Source organism: Ceratotherium simum, chromosome 5 (assembly GCF_057802395.1).
Source record: "Ceratotherium simum simum isolate JZ-2026a chromosome 5, ASM5780239v1, whole genome shotgun sequence".
Classification (NCBI taxonomy): domain Eukaryota; kingdom Metazoa; phylum Chordata; class Mammalia; order Perissodactyla; family Rhinocerotidae; genus Ceratotherium; species Ceratotherium simum.
In genome coordinates this window covers 9,091,779-9,110,109 of record NC_141904.1, presented here as the reverse complement: position 1 = coordinate 9,110,109, position 18,331 = coordinate 9,091,779, and the positions used below count along the sequence as shown (strand labels likewise).

At 34.0% G+C, this 18,331-nt stretch overlaps 1 long non-coding RNA gene across 1 annotated transcript; it reads right to left on the bottom strand.

Annotated features, from left to right (window-relative positions):
- Positions 1 to 11,927: 11,927 nt before the first annotated feature.
- LOC147916958 (uncharacterized) lies at positions 11,928 to 17,950 on the bottom strand. Its single transcript, XR_015552347.1, has 3 exons — positions 17,833 to 17,950; positions 12,889 to 12,947; positions 11,928 to 11,993 (listed from the first exon to the last, which is right to left on the bottom strand). It is a non-coding gene; the product is annotated as an uncharacterized LOC147916958 (long non-coding RNA).
- Positions 17,951 to 18,331: the final 381 nt, after the last annotated feature.

The window sequence follows — 18,331 nt, the reverse complement described above, 5'->3', positions numbered from 1 at the left end:
ATAATCACTGACATTTATTAATCTGATTAAAGTGGGTGCATATAGAGATGAAGGGAATAAGAATATGAATTGGTGATGATAAAGAAAAATCAAAATAGGACCAAGATTTTTCCTAGCACAGAGCAATGAAACTTGTCATGAACTGCAGAGTTGATTAACTCATCTCTACATTTCAGTTGTTACATGTGTTTGTATAGTGGTGTGTGTGTATGTGTGTACATGTGTGTGTGTATACTGTATGAAAACTTTCTTCCATTAGCAATTTGATATACGCCATTATCAAGCCAGAGAGAAATTTTTAAGCATGGAAAGTTTAATAATGGAAAACTTTCCCGCAAGGACAAGTCCTGACTATTATTTATAAAAGGTAATGTCTATTACTATCCACTGAATATATGCAACAACTTTATGCAGTACAACTAAAGAGTTTCCACTCTTAATTGGATCAGTAAATATTTAAGCTGTCTCTAGCAGGAAAACAAGCCAATTATTCATTTTGTTAGCATAGTTTGCATTCTTATTTTTTAAGAGGATCTTTTCAATGTACAGTCACGGGGCACTTAACAAGAATACGTTCTGAGAACTGCGTCGTTAGGCAATTTCGTCCTCGTGCGAACATCGTAGATTGTACTTACACAAACCTAGATAGTATAGCCTACTGCACACCTAGGCTCTATGGTACCAATCTTATGGGACCACTCTCTGTCTTTGAGCTAAATGTCGTTATCTGGGGCATGACTGTATAGTTGCAAATTTTGAAAAAAATCCTATTATTTTAGCACCTAACACTTCAGTTTACTTGTGAGTTAATACAAAAGCAAGGTGTGAAGGATTTATCCACAGGACAATGCTTCCAGTTGTGAATCTTTAGAAAAACATATCGCTTGCTGAGAAGCATTGACTTTAAAAATAAAACTCATTCCTATACGTGTTAGTGGAAACCTGCTGTTCTAGACATTCTAAAAGGACTAATTCTGACTCAAGCAGTAAATTAAGCCTGAGTGTGAGAGTGAGTGTCTTCACTCAAATCGTCATTATGCCGTGGCATTATTGCCGTATTGGAGCTGTGGGGCCTTATACAATACGTACTGGGAAGCAGAGAGAAGTGCCGAAAACTTGCCGCTCTATTTAACTGGCATTGCTTTGCATCTAATCAACAACATTTGTACCAGATTGAAGCCATGGCCAGACTTCTAAACCGGTCACATGTCAGTGATTAAAATAATGAGGATTTTCGATGATAAATCAATATGCTTTATTCTCCTGGAAGTTCCTCTCATTTAGAAGCTGGAAATCTGATTCTATGGTTCAGCTCTAGCTAAAATGAGTAAATGTTATGATTTGCTACAAAATTTTTTTTTTTTGATACACTAGTGACCAAAACACTAAACTATAATTATATTGGAGACAGTTTGTACTGCAAGTAATCTTTGTATTTCTAAAATCTCATTTATTGTTGCTAATTATAGCTTTGAACTGAGTGTAACCATGCATATGTTTTGGAGGAAAATGGAAATTATTGGGAAATTTAATGTAGACAAATTGAAACCTACTCTGAATATAGAAAATCTGGAATATCCAGTACCTAATACCACTACCTTACCACCAATTAGAAACGTGAGTTACAGATCATTTGATTCCTCTCAGCTCATGGAGATCCAGCCATATTTCCAACTATAATAATTGAAACAAAGCAATTTTAACAAAAACTATAAATTAAGATTGCCACTAAAGTAATGTGTATAAAGTGCACAGACGTTTTCTTATTATTATTTTCAGATACAGGATCTAAACTATTTAGATTGTTATCATACTGTTGGAATATCAAATATTCTAGCTAAAATTTGTTTACATAACAATTTGTTTAAAAATCTATTCTATATTAGAATTGTGCCGTTTTAAATCTATTAGCTCTAGCAGATGACTCTAAATCATATCAACAAACAGAATCATAGAAAAAGAAATTCCACATACTTATTTTTTTCTGATAGGATTTAATTTTGTGTTGCCAATAGCTAGAATCTGGCAGTTGGAAAAGCTTCAGTTGTCTTCTAGATAAAAATAGTTGACTGAAGTCAAGTCAGAAAAATCTCCTTTCCCTATTCCAACAAGAAATGAGCAAAAATATGCTATATATATATATATATATATATATATATATATAATGTTTATATATATATAAAAGCGTATATATATACACACACATATTCCCCCATACTTCTCAGTATGTATTCTACAAGGCTATATACATATATATGGGCACCAGACAAATAAGAAGGGAGAAAATGCCTCATGACTCAAACTATATAAACAGAGCAGCATTTTGTGGATATCCTACCTGTATGAATGCTATTCCTTCATGATTCTTTTACAAGGTGTTTAATAAAATTTTGCGGGGCTGTCACGGTGGCACAGCGGTTAAGTGCGAGCGCTCTGCTGCCGCGGTCCGGGGTTCGCAGGTTCGGATCCCTGGCGTGCACAGATGCACCGCTTGTCAAGCCATGCTGGGGCGGCATCCGATATAAAGTAGAGGAATATGGGCACGGATGTTAGCCCAGGGCCAGTCTTCCTCAGCAAAAAAGAGGAAGCTTGACGTCAGATGATAGCTCAGGGCTAATCTTCCTCACACAAAAAATTTTTTGCTAAAGTGTCCAAAGCTCAGTTTGCCAAAAAGCGTCAGCTCCAGACTACCCTACTTATCCCCACCGTCTTCTCCAATACCTCCTTGAATATTTTGTCCTAGGGAAGTGGGTAGTGCACTTTACCCAGCAGAGAGAAGACCAATGAGGGAAGGAAGTCTAGAAGAATTCATTCATTCTATAGCAGTGCAAATAGGAATTCTGTTATAATTCCCCACATAAGCATAAGCAGAATTAAACAAGCAAATAACAAGAAGAAATACCAAGAAAAACATAAGGAATTCAAACTATACAAAAAAACGTCGGAGGGACAGGGAGGACGGGAGGGTGGAAGAGAGGAACTACTCAATGACGAAGTCAATAATGAAAGATAGGATACAACATTCTAAAGAAACAGTGAACCAAGAGTATATATTTTTTAGCAAGAACAATTATTTTCCTGTGTTTTAAAAACAAAGCAAACATTTTTTGAAAAGTAGTGTATTTTACCTCTATCTTTTCTGTATTACTACCCTGTACTCTGTCTTATGCAAATTAGTTCTAATTTAAAAATATTATGTAATACAAAAATGTTACCATTAATTTAATTTTCAGTTTAGTATTCACATTTATATAAGGTATTTTCATAGCATTTTTGTGTATGCCAGACTTACCAATTAGATCGTAAACTTTTAGAGTATAAAGAAAATGAAATACTTCATTTACTATAATTGGAGAGAATTTTGCATAATTATACATTTAATAAATGTCTGGATGTGTTTGCTCAATTTCTCTTAAGCAATTTAAAGTGTTTTATTCAGAGAATCCTCTAATTCTTATTTTGCAGTAAAATAAGAGTGTGTGAGGGTGAGCATTCCACTTTTTTTAAGTTTTCAAAATATTTATTATTATTACCAGAAGCAATTAAGTAAAATGGTTTTTCTATTGCTTATGTTGGTTTTCTGCATAGTCCAAACTCCATTAATGGTCACCTTATTGTTCCTGCTTCTGGGTTTATCTAACTTAATTGCATCGAATAATGTATTTTTATAATACTTTCCCCAGAATACTTTTCAAAACAGTTTTAAGGTGTCGAGTCTAGCAATTGAGCAGGAGCAATTAAATGACTCAGAGGCGTAGGTTGTTTCCTTTCAGCCGGATATCAGGGACGCTGCTAACCTGGTTCCTGCCCAGTTTCCCCTCCCTACAATTTACAATCTCAAGAAATGGGATACCCACAGGAAACCAGTTAAGTTCCAATTCATAACAGGACATGAGTAAAAAGAAAAAAATGTTATTTATCAACAGACAATCTTCCAATGGTAGGCCAGGCAAGGACATGAGAGTTTGGTACCTGCACGTTAGAGACTGAGCCTTGAAAATTTCTCAGGGTTTGGAAATTAGGTGGAGTAATCTGCATTTCAGGAGAAACAACACGAGCAGAAGAAGAGAGGGAGAGATTCAGTCATATATATACTTAGGTGTGGGGATAAAGGAGGGAGAAACAAATGACTGGACATGGTGACCAGGTATCGTAGGCCCTTGAAAATCAGGTGAAGTGTAGACTTGACGTGAAAGGCCTGGGAAACACTGTAATATTAGCGTGAGGAATTTTATCCAGAACTGAAGATTTCAAGTATCAATATAACCACTGCCCGTGATATTAACACACAGTCATTCCAAAATGATTGAGTCAAATAAATATTAAAAATTTTCCAGAGATACATTTTGATGTATTCTCTGTTGAACCTGATCTAATGCCTTCAAGTCAATGAACTGAAGCCTGTTAAGTATGAATATGGCTTGTCTACAGTTCTCCAGTAGAGCATCCGCCTAGAAAGGAAAATAGCATATATTTAGGCCCTTAGTAGTAGTGCATTACAATAAACCAGTTTTACACTTTTATAAGTAGTATCCAAACATGCTAAAAGAGATAATCATAGTAAAGAGAAATAACTGAACAATATGACACGATTTAAATATTCTTAAAACAAAAATATTAGTTAAAAATTGTTACAATAATCAATTAGTTAAATCCACTCAGAAAAGGAAAACTAAAGGAGTCAAATTACACAGAAAAGCATTTGCAATGTGCCAGCTACTTGTATATCATCGCACAGCACCTTATCATCACGTAGCACCTCATTGTGCGCTTTTTAAGTGTGGAAAATGGAAACGCAGAGATTAGTTTACTTGCTCAAGGACCCCACTTACAAAACTGACTGACAAATCTGGAATACATATTTGTGGCCTTTCACATCCTAGAAAACCTTAAAGAAAATTATTGTTCAATGAGAGTACCACAGAAAAAGGAAAAAGAGGAAATTAATTCTAAACTCCTAAAACTAATAAGATATAGATTGAAAATTATCTCAAAAGGTATTATCGAAATTATCTGAAATGTGAAACACCTGGCAGCCACTATAGTTGAAAAGTCAAGAACGGTTAAAGCATTTGTGAATGAGACTATTATAAGGAAAAACTGCAATATATTAGGTTAATGATAAAAAGAAAAATATCTCAATTTAGGAGGTAAGATATAATCACTACTCTTATGAAAGTGCAGTTTCTCTTGACTGAAGTGAGGGAAAGCGTTTTCATCAGGCTGAAGCATTTTAAAAATTCTTAAGAAAGAGAAAACAGAAAAGGGATTTGATAAGCCTACTTTCATAAGTTTTCAAAAACAACTAATCAATCAGGAAATGACCTTGTGATTATATCAGCTACTGAAAACACTGTTGGATTTAATACTTTTCCTCATCTATTTTACGTTAGTTGAAAGTATAATGCTGGATGGGAAGTAAATACTAATTTTTAACTCATCCAAGTAAGAAAATGCATATGTAAAATCTTTATTGCAGAACATATTATAATTATATTCATGTAGTCATACCTATTTACCTTCCAATTTTACATGAGAAAATTATTTCTAATTTTAATATGTATTCATTTCAACGTAATTCATTTTTCCTTCTCAGGAAGCCCGCCATATTAGAACCTTCTAGGGTTTACTAATGAGCCTTATATAATCTTTGAGTTTAAGTAGGTGATGATTGGACCAAGGTTATAGCTCCTCCCCCTGTGTGAGATAAATAACTTTGGCAATTATCCAATGATCGCATGTAAATATGTTATTCTCACCAGTAGACAGGGAATTGGCATTTACAACCTGTTGTCATACCTTCATCATGTATCGGTTAGGCAGATAATTTTAAAGAACCATGGCCTAGAGAGTGTAGTGAAATCTTAATTCTCATAAATTTCTCTAGGAAATATGAATTGCCACATTTTTAAAAGTAATCTCTCAATATGTATTCAAATTAAGCTTTCACATTGGTCCAGAAATGTCATCTAGCAGGTCTATCCCGTAGAAATACCAATATAAAGGTGAATATATTTAACTAAATGGATGTCCACATTGAAATAAGCAGGTAGTAGAATGATGCTATTAAAAACAAATAAACCAACAGCAAATATATTCAAAGGAGGAAACCGCAGCAGGGTTCACACCAAATAGTTAACATTGGTTTGATAAAGGGGTTGCATAAAGAGAGAGATGTGAAGAGAACTAAATTTCTATTTATTTATTCATTCTACATTTATTGAATTCCTACTCTCTCACCAGTGTCTCTTTAAGGGCTCCTAATACAGTAGCAAATAAAACAGGCAAAGTTATTGTCCATATGGGATTTACATTCTAGTAGAGAAGACAGATGTTATCCAAAAAAAAAAATTAAGTATATAATATCTGATAAGTGCTTTGAACTAAATAAAATTATATGGAGCTGAAGAGTGAAAGGGTATATTAATTTAGAATGAATGGTTCTGAAAATATGACAGTAGAGCAGAGATCTGGATAGAATGATTCATCTATTACTCATTGTCACAAATATTTTGTTATAATTTTAAATTGATCACATAAAAAAAAAAAAAAACAATTAGACCAAGGATACCACAGATTCCTAACCCAGACAGCTAAATTGAAAACAAATGGGACCAAGGCTGTGCTAATAGGCAAATTAGTGCAAATTCATCTTAATTACTAGAAAGAGTATAAAGTATATAGGGTTAATCTGAGCTCCAGGACGACTGTTTACATTTTTAGTTTGTTCGTTTTTAATGCTCTAGAATTGTTGACTTAAAAAAATTGAACTCTAGGGGCTGGCCCAGCGGCATAGTGGTTAAGTGCACATGCTCCGCTTCAGCTGCCTGAGGTTTGCGCGTTTGGATCTTGGGCAGGCACCGGTGCACCACTTGTCAAGCCATGCTGTGGTGGCATCCCATATAAAGTAGAGGAAGATGGGCACAGATGTTAGCCCAGGGCCAATCTTCCTTGACAACAAAAGGAGGATTGGCATCGGTTAGCTCAGGGCTAATCTTCCCCACAAAAAAAAAAAAAAATTGAACTCTATTCTGTCTTAGACATACCAATTCCTTTTCTAAAAGTTTTCAGAACTCTTGTTGAGCTCTCTGGAGCCCATTAAAGTAAGCCTCATCTAACCCAAATGCCTACACATATGGTATCTCATTACGCATGCGTTCTTCTGGTGATGGAAACAAGACCAGTCATAGCATCATCTCACCTGGAGGTGGGGGCGTGGATTAGATGACTCGTCCTACACAACTCTGCAGAAATACGATTTTCTGAATGGATTAAAGAATAAAGCTTTCATCTTCATCTATGTTAGCAAAGCTGTCACTACTCTTGGAAGACATTCCCAAACCTTCAGGATGAAAATCTGTAGGGGGCAGCGTGAAGTAACTGAAGTAACTTCCTTGAGTATATTTTGAAATCACATCTCTTTCTCTAGCAGCAGGTAAGCCTCTTGGAACATGCTAGCAGTGTTCAGAAGAACAGGATCTCAGCAAGCCCGCTATTCCTGGGCTCAGAATCTCTGTGTGTTAACCTAGTAAATTACACACTTGTATATCATCTTACCACAGAGGACTGAGGTGGAGATCAAAGAAGATATTTTGTGGGACTTTATGATGAAGTATAAGAAATTATTATTTATTATTATATAAGTATTTTGTTAAATTTTCCTTCTTGAGTCAAAAGCTATTATTTTCTCAGCAGAAATTTATTAAAAATATTAGAATACTCTTTTTAGAGTTCTCTAGATATTGTATATTACTTGAAGTTGATAGATGGAAAGAAAGAAGACCAAGGTCATGGCCTCAGTGTACAAACACACAGTGTACAAATAAACTCAAAATATATTAAATAACTTGCCTTTTTTGTATTTAAGTTATAGGATTTTCTATAGAAGTTGTGATACTAGGAGTGGAAATAAAGATTCCATTGTATAATACAACTAAATTATACATTATATGATAACTGAAAAACTATTCAGTTGTGAGGATCTTGCAAATATTATTATGTTGATTATCCCATTGATTTAAAATAGGAATCAAAGCCTATTTTCTAATTTCCTTCTTAATAAGTAGGCTTTTGCAAAATAATCAAAAACACCCTAATATTTTCTTTTTTGGGGGAAGGTTAAGAAAGATTTCTTTGGAATTTTACTTTAAACAGAAAACTTGCTCTTTTCAGCATTTTAAGGCTTAGGTTTTACATTTACTCAGAGCCAGGGGAAATGCCTGGGTGCCCACAGAGGCTGAATAGGCTCGCCTTAGATGAGTATCTTGGGCACAACTAAATAGATCATTGTGATTAGTTATGAATTCAGTTATTTTTTATGATGCTAAAATAAAAGTAGATATGTTTATAAGGTAATTTTCCCAGAGAAGTTTGTGATTACACTACTCTGGGAAGGGAAAAAATATTGAAATAGGTACTAAGAGGGAATACATATGTCTGAAGACTGGTGATAATTCTGAGTGATAATGATTAATTATATTTTGACAACATAAATATGAGGATAAAGAAAGAAAAGTCATTGAGGTTCAATCAATATGGCATTCTATTATTTGACTAAGGTGATATCAATGAGATATCAAGTTGATAAAGTGAGATAAAAAATAATAAGAACTTTAACTCAGGAAATAAATCATATATTGTAGTAGAGTAAATCATATATTTTGTCGATTTAAAGTTGCTAATGTACAATAATCATTATAGTGACTCTAAAAGATGTTTTATTTTTCTGTTACCTCAGGAAAAGAAAAAAGTTAATGAATAAAGAGAGATGTTTTTTGAAAATACCCAAGGAATTAATAGAAAATATATGGCAAACAGTCATGCACCTACCTGATAATAACATGAATTTTACTTTCAAAACACCAACTGGTAGACTCAGATATAGTAGCATAAATATATTTTATATATCTATAAATATAAAAATTAAGTTCAGCATTTATACTTTCACAGCCATGTTCATCATACTGAATGCTATTGAAAGTCACATTGATGTGGTAAGTAAAAAATGATGTAGAACAAATAGTTTCAAAGGAGGATATTAAAAAATCAGATATTAAGACAAAAAAGGTGTATTTAAATGAAGGGTGATAATGTATTACTAAAATAAACAGATATGCTTAAACAAGATAATTTATAACTACTTCTAAAGCATTCTTAAGATTATTGCCCTCACAGACATACGTGTGTGTGTATGTTTTTGCCTGCTTATATATATGTGCATATATATATGCACACATATATTAAATATATCGGATTACAGTATTTATAGATTTGTATTCATGTATGTGTATATATGTTTATAGCCACAAACATTAGAAATTAAATGCATATACATTTGTATATATATTTATATTGCTGATATATGTAGATATATTTATTTTCTAATATTTCTGCGTGTCCTTGGAACTTTACGGAATTACTTTAAAAAATGTTCTTTAACCTTGGATTTGAACCACTTTCTCTATAAACAACTATGATTGTTAGTCATATTTGTTAAGTAGGTATGTGTTAGTAATAGACAAAGTATGGTGTTAAGGCCTTCTTGTGCTTAAGCAACATTTTATGATGTATTATCTTAAATGCAAAATTTTTTTAATGTTTTCTCTGAGTGTATGAAAAAGCAGTTCCAAAATCCTTTCTGTATCATTGTCTGTCTTTGACTGAAGAGGAATGATGAAAGTCGCCCATTATCTTTCTGCTTATGGATAGTAATTCCGTTGCATCATACTGTGGCTCCTCAAATTCTAACCATACAACTGAAGAGTGAAAGCAAAATATGCTATGTGATTCATTTAAATCACTTAGAGCCTTCATCATATTTGTTTTCACTATCAGTGCAATTTAATTTCACTTTACTGATTTTTCATTCTATAAATATTTCTAAATATCATTAGCTGTGGGAGATGCAGAAATTTCTTAAGTGAGAATATTTGAAATCATCATTATTCCACTGTATTGCCAAAGTTGAAAGAGGCTTCTGGTTATGTCTTCATTTCCAAATTTCTGATTTTAAAAATACAGAGGGAAATTCTTGATAACAACACTAAATTATTAGGCAACAACAGAATAGAATTCAAGGAGAAGTGTTTCATAACATATTGTAAGGAAAAAACTTTGTACCTAAGGTTTATAATTTGGGAAAAGCTTGAAATTTGTCATTTTCAAATGACGATGTTTGGCAATCATTTGGTAATTACTTTGCCAAGATTTTTGTTAAAATTTTTAGCCTACATAGAGTCAAAATCACAAAGGATTATTTTGAAAACGTTCTTATAAATTCTGTGGTTTTGAAGTTTGACTCATGAGAACAAAATAGGTATGTGATTTTGCATGCCTAATTTTCTCCACACTCTTTATATTCTTAATTATGATGATTTATCATGGATATTGTAGTAATTTTGGAGTTTTCTTCATCAGACATCTAAAAGGGAAAACTTAATTTTCAGTTTTTAATTCATTTTTGGTGATAAGAGAAATTCTTTTAAAAGAGCCCATATTTTTCTAAGAAAATTGGTCTAAAAGAATTATAAATAAAATTTAAATATATTTGTTAAAGATTATTTGCTTAGTTTTATGAATGATAGTAAGCAAAACAACTCTGTAGATAGATAAGAAAAGAAATGTGACATGAGAATGAAAGGGTTGAGATAAAACTGTTATAATTAGAAACCCAATAATAATGAATTGTAAGAATTAATAAAATAATTCAGTATTGTACTACTTACTAGATTAAATATTTATGACAGAAATAAAACTAAAGCTATGGTAAATAGAAAATATATACCATAGAAACTGAAATTACACATTATCTAGTAATTTTAAAGCAAATTATAAGACCATCATGAAGAAAAATTTTAATGACAAAATGGCAGAAAAGAGGTTCTGAATATTTAAAGAATTGTATGGTTTTTATGAATGGAATAACTGAAATTATAAAAAGATCAATTCTCCATTAATTAATTTACAAATTAAATACAATCATAATAAATATTTGGATGAATTGGTTAAGGAACTTGGGATGCTTATTCTAAAATTTATGGAATAATATAGGCCAATACAGAAGTCAACTTTGAAGAAGAATTAAAGAGAAGGATCACTGTAGACACTGAAACATGCTGCAGAAATGCAAAACAGTCCCCATGGAGAACAAATAGACTATTAATAAAGAATAGAGAGCTAAGCAATAGATCCAGGCATATACAGAGTTTGATAAAGCTGAAAAAAGAAATCCATGTTGACAATAGTATGGCCCATACAAATTGAATTCCAGATATATTTAAGACCAAAATGTGAAACTATGTCATGTTTTTTGTAATAGAACTGGAGATGACTTTCTTAAATAAAACTTTTAAAGTACATTTTTTAAAAAAGAGCATATTAAGGCTTCAAAATTAAGAATTTCTTTTCAGTAAAGGACACCATGGATGTGGTTACCAGAGAGACGACAGACAGAGAGAAAATATTGTGTAATTTCTGAACACGTAATTACATAAAAGGAACTCTTGAAAATCAACATTAACAAAAGCAAAAAACAGGAAACAATTAAAAGTGTGTAAACATACAAAGAAACAATTCATAGAAAGCCAAATTGAATGGGTAACACATATATATGAAGAGATGTTCAAAATTACTAATCAAATGGAGAATGCAAATCACAACAAAGAGATTACACTTTACAACCAGAAGATGAGCAAAAATTAGAAACATAGCAATGATTTTGATAAGTGAGAATTCATAGTACTGCTTGTGGTCATGTAAAATTACTATAGATTCCTGAAAGCAATCTGGAAATATTTAGTGAAATATGTATGATCTAGTAACTATAGTCTAGTTGCTCAAAATTATATATAATTTATGTATATATATAATTATATAGAGTATAAAATATATTTTTCTAATGAAATACATAGAGACATATATGATACCTATAAATATATTTTATTAGACAAATTGTTTGTGGACCAGAGAATTGCAGACACTGTAGAGGTTCAATCCTAGAGGAATAAATAAATAAAGAATGGTAAATGCGTGCTATGAAACACTATGCAGAGCTTAAAAGGAAAATATTAGATACACATACAGCAATATGGACAGATCCCCAAAACAGACATGGATAAATCAAGAAGTTCCATCACCAGGCATGACTGAGTAGTTCTTATCAACCAGCCTTCCCATGGACAACAACTATAAACTCCAGAGAAAATAAATCTATCTGAAGTCACTAGAAAGTGCAAAATAGCTAGCAGATACTAGAAGGAGTTGACACTTGGAAGGAGGAAACAGCACTGGACAAGTTTCCCATTCTTTGGCTTAAAGGCAGGCAAAAGTGGCAAAATCATGGAGAGAACACCTGCAGTTTTACTGGCTTAAAGAACCAGTTGGGGGGACCATACAACTGGAAAGAGAGGGAGGAAATCCCAGCTAGGAGAACACCATCAAGAAATAGTCCTATGTTCTGTTTAGAAGCTGCTTAAATCTCTGCCTGACTCTCCACTAAGAATGAATGTGGTAGATGTGAGGAGCTGAGCTAAGGCTGAAGGAACTGAACTGAGACTCAGAGTCTGGAATATAAGATTAGCCATGTTAACTGACTACTAAAACAAAAAGACTAATGCTCTTGGAAGGAATATAACTTAATCTGAATCCAGGGTTTCTGCAATATATCATTTATAATGTTAAAGATCTAATCCAAAATAACTAGGAATACAAAGAAATAGGAAAATGAGATTGATAGTCAAGATAAAAGGCAGTCAATTGAGACTGACTCTGAGATCATCCTGGTGTTGAAATTAGAAGACAATGTTTTTAAAGCAGCTAGTACAACTCAACTACACTAAAGGATATAAAGGAAATTACGTTCATAATAAATTTAAACAATGGGAAACTCACCAGAGAAATAAACTGCAAAAAATACCAAACGTAAATTGCAGAGTCGAGAAGCACAATATCTGAAATGCAAAAAATAAATAAATAATCACCGGAAGAGCTTAACAGAGTATTGGTGATTCCAAAATAAAGAGTCAGTGATTTTGAAGATAGATCAATAGAAATTGTCAACTGTGACAGACAAAAAAAAAAAAAATTAAAAACAGTGAATAAAACCTCGGGGACCTGTGGAATAATGTCAAAAGTTACAACATAACGTGTAATTGGAGACAGTGAAGGAAGTAAGAGTTAAAATGAGTCAGGAAAATATTTGAAGGAATAATCATTTAAAATATCAAATATTTTGTGAAAGACAAAAGTTTATAGACTTCTATAATTCATTGTGCCTGCACACAAGAAGAATACGAAGAAAACCACATCTATATCCATCATATAGAAACGGATAAGAAACTAAGGATATAGAGAAACTCTTGAAAGCAATTAAAGAAAAGAATATATTACATACAAAGGAGTATTTATTTAAATGACTACTGCCATCTCGCCAGAAACAGTGAAGGGTGGAGGGCTGCAACAACATCTTTGAAGTGCTGAATGAAACAGAAATAAAGGTAATTTTCAGAAAAAGATTGTCTCATCAGACAAAAAGCTACACTGCTGGATAAGCTGAGGATGGCCTTCAGACTGAAAGGAAATAATACTGGGTGATGAATCACATTTTCATGAAGGAACGAAGAGTGCTTGGAAATATAAACATGAGGGAAACTATAAAATATATTTTTCTCTTCTCAATATCTTTGAACTACATATGACTTTGAAGCAAAAATTATAACATTATATTGATTTATAATGTGTGTATATTAAAGCTAAGTAGACTGTATAAAGTTAAGGATGAATACTGATCAACCACTAAATAAATAATTGAATAAATATGAGTTAGAGCTAAAATAACAACAGGTAATTTAAAATGAAATTCTATAATATAGTCAATTAATCTAAAAGAAGACAGGAACAGAGCAAGAAAAAAGAGTGGAACAAAAACACCTAGTTGAGTAAAAAAGTTAAAAAATAAAAATTTACTTATTTTGCAAGTTAAGAACACTTCTATCCTAAATTGATATTTTACCAGATACATACATATCAAAAATATATTTCAAATACAAGTGAGTAACTATGGAGGTACATGATAATAGGGAGCAAAAGGAAAATAATGAAATAAGAGAGACGCATTGCAAGGACTGATGATTAACTCAGTTTAATGCATTTGAAGTTTAACAGAAAAAATATATGATTCACAACTGAGTTCAAAATGGAAACTAATATAAAAATTAATCATATAATAATATGTATGTAATACAAAGAAACCTCTATAACAATTGGGAAGGAAGGAAAGAAAATATTGGCTAAATATGAAATTTACATGTTTATTATCTGTTTTGATATTTTCTTGATGTGAAAAACATAACTTCACTACTTGATTAAAACCGAATAGCTTCCAAATTAGCGGAATAGACTAAGAAAGCAATACTTATCCCTACACCAAAAGACAGAAAATAGAGTATCATCATGAAAATCCAAAGACAGAAATAACACAACAGTGGTGTAGTGACACAGTATCAGTAACAAAAGTAATTTATTTATTTATTTATTAAATTTATTTATTTTTTGTGAGGAAGATCAGCCCTGAGCTAACATCCATGCTAATCCTCCTCTTTTTGCTGAGGAAGACTGGCTCTGAGCTAATATCTATTGCCAACCCTCCTCCTTTTTTTTCCCCAAAGCCCCAGTAGACAGTTGTATGTCATAGTTGCGCATCCTTTTAGTTGCTGTATGTGGGACGCGGCCTCAGCATGGCTGGAGAAGCGGTGCGTGTTGGTGCGCGCCGGGGATCCCAACCCGGGCGCCAGTTGCCAAGCTCGCGCACTTAACCACTAAGCCACAGGGCCGGCCCTAAAAGTAATTTAAAATAGAGTTTCATCCTTAAGATTTGATCTGAAAATTTAATACACTACTTGTATGAAACAAAATCAAACTGGAATGCAAAACTACCATTAAAATAATGCATGCCAATATATCAAGCAGTCATAAAAAAAAGTAATATTGGAAATATTTCTATTACAAAGCTATATATTTGTCTTTATACCAGTACCATACCATACTATACATTTAAAAATTTGTCAAAAGGATAGATCTCATGTTAAGTGTTCTTTCACAATATTAATAAACCAAAACAAACGATAAAACACAAGGAAACTTTTAAAAATGATGGATATGTCTATGACTTTCATTTTGGTGATGTAACATGGGTGTAGGCATCACTCCAACATCAAATTGTATATATTAAGTATGTGTAGTTTTTTGTATATCAGTTATACCTTAATAAAGCTATTTTTTAAAAAGGATACAGTATATAATCCATCCTTTTCTTTAAATAATCTGAAATCGGTGTAAGGATTGATCCAGGCAATGAGAGTCAGATGTCTGGGCTGCTTCTCATTGGAGTTCTAGGTTCACTTTGTCTGAAGTACGTTTTGGTGAGAAGCCACTACCTAAATTGAAGGATTTGAAAAGGAAATGCAATGAGAATACTGCTGTACTTACTGTAAGTATGGTGTTCTAGAGTGTGTTATATAGTTTCTGTGTTTTGAAGGTATAGGCAAGAAATTTTTAGTCCAGACCCAGTGACTCTTAAGTTGATTGTTTTTTGTTGTTGTTGTTCTCATCTTTTCATTGTTAGAAACCTGAAACTGTATTTGGAATCCATCTGTACCATTTGTATAGAAATGTCTGCATTTTGATGCATTTCGTGTATGTTACTTACTTAAAAACCCACAATACTTTTCAACACCTCTTCCTGTTTGCTTCAGTTTTGTTATTTTTCCATTAATAAATCAAGTATTTTTTTGAACATCAGCTATGGGTCAAGTACTATTTTATCTTGATATATGATGTGCATTTTTGTAAGACACCTTTAAGTCTTTTATGGAACATGGCAAGCTATAAATAAATAGCCATTTAATGCATAACTTTTGAATGAATACACGAGTGAAGTAGATTGTGTTATATCTGTGCATTTTGTACTTGACAAAAATAAATTCTAAGAAAGTTGTGATTGGTAAAATCATACAGCTAAGCTTTAATGGAGTGAGTACTTGAACAAGATGATATTTCAAAAAATAAATTACTGGGACCTGTTCTTCATAGATGCATTCTGTGATAAAAATTAGAAACCAAACCAATTGGATCAAGAAAAAATATTCCATAGGGCAAGTCAGTATACTTTGAATCTCTGATGCTACCAAAGATTTTATAATCTTATAAGAAAATAAGCACGTATGCAAAGTTAACAATGGCTTATACTTTGAGAATACCAAGATTTGAGGTCACAACATTATAGGAGATTTTCTCTGATTTGTTTTGGACTACGTATTTGCTATTCTTCAGTGTGTTTGTACTACCAGGTTTACCTGTATACAATTGGTTATAAGCTATTTCATTAAAGAAGGACATATTCTTTAGACACTGATTATACGTAGGTAATTCACAAAATTCAGATATTAGAAGCTTTCCCCTTCTTACTTCTCCTCCTGAAAAACTCTTCTCTCTAGACTTAACTATTTCATTCTTTTTCTGTCTCATTTTTTTCCCGCCTGACGCATCCTCCCTCCACCTCTCCAGCTATAGTGTGGACAAAACCCAAAACAAAACCTGGTGTCATTCTGTATACTCAGATCTCAATGAGGAAACCTGAAGCTGAGCACGGATGGGTGCAGCTTGGCACAGTAAAATAGAACCCTGCCCTCTGTCCCCAGTATTTCCTGAGGCTTTCAGAAATGACACCAACCCTGCATAGACTTTGGCTGTCTTCCACAACCCAGAACTCTGCCTGATTCCATTACTTTTTTTGCAGTGACAGGGTGAATCTTTCGTCTTTGCTATGTACTTTTTTTTCTAATTTTTTTGGTGGTTGCTGGATTTCGCTTTTTGTTATTGTCACAGTGAATCTAGTCCTGCTTATATGATTTTTCACAGATATCTTCCATTAACAAAACCTCCTAATTTTACATGGCCCAAAGCGAAAGTTATACATCTTTATTTTCACGTTCCTCTGCTATGATTCATTGATGAATTGCAAAAGTCAAAATAATTCAAAGTTGAATATAGGGTATTATTAAAATCCATATTTGTATATGTGGTCTCAAATATAAGTATTAACATTTGAGGTAAAATATATTTAACTTAAGAGGTAAATATAATATTCTGTATAGATATACAAAGAATCACACAAAACCTCTACTGGGGAAAGCATGCACACACACACATATTCATGCAGATAAGAAAAATGAAAGGTCAAAACAAACTAGGAAAAAAGAAAAAAACTTTAAAAACTTGCTTGAAAGCCAAACTAAAGTTCACCTGGAAAGATATTCAAGTATAAAACAGAGGGAGTCAAGATGGCGGCGTAGGCAGACTCTGAACTCACCTCCTCCCGTGGACACAGCCAATTTACAACTACTCGTGGAAAAATTACCCCTGAGACAGAACTGAAAACTGGATAAGAGGAACTCCTGCAACAACGGACAATCCTAACTGGGGTAGAAGAGGCAGAGACTCCCTTCTGGAGAGGAAAAACGCCGCCTTCACAAGCCGCCAGCTTCACGGCCGCCGGGAGCAGCTCACAGGTACGCAGCCTCCCTGGAGGAGCAGGGGCCCTGAGCCGGGGAGCGCCCCGCTGTGGGCATTTTGTGGACCCAGCACAATCGAGACCAGCGGCATAATATCTGACTTTGCCTGCTACTAAAACATTGGGGAGCACCCCCAGAAAACCCGGTTCACAAAGAAACTAAAACTGGCTCTTAAAGGGCCCGCGCACAAACTCACCCGTTCCAGAAAGCATCCTAAAATCACCAGAAAGGAAGGTGCACAGTTCTTCGGTGAAAAGAGACTCACCTAATAGGCCCTGAGTGCATCTCGGTGAGGGGTGAGACCTCTCCAGGGACTGGGACATTGGCGGCGGCCATTGTTGTGGCCTGGTGTGAGCGTGCTGACACAGACGCCATTGGAGTTTTCCCTGAGACCTGCTAGCCAAGGGTCTGCTCCACCTGCTAGAGCACCGATTTAATCCAGCTCAGCCAGGGCAGGCAGCCCACCCTAGAGACTGGCCCCACCCAACAACAAGCCCTCAGGCAACGTGTGGGCCTGCATAGATTGGTGACTGGATTCTCTGCAGCCTGGCAACTGAGCTGCCTTGAGCGGGGCAGGGTGTGCACAAGGAGCGGGTGGAGAGTGTGGGGTGTTGGCAGAGTGTGTGGGGCTCCCGCCGTGGAGAGACTGGGTCCGCTTGGGGAGGTCAGGGCGCTCACACGGGGCAGGACTGTGTTGACTGTGTGTGTGGACCTGTGGGCAACAGGGCTTGTCAGCTGCAGAAGACTTGTGCTTCTCAAAGACC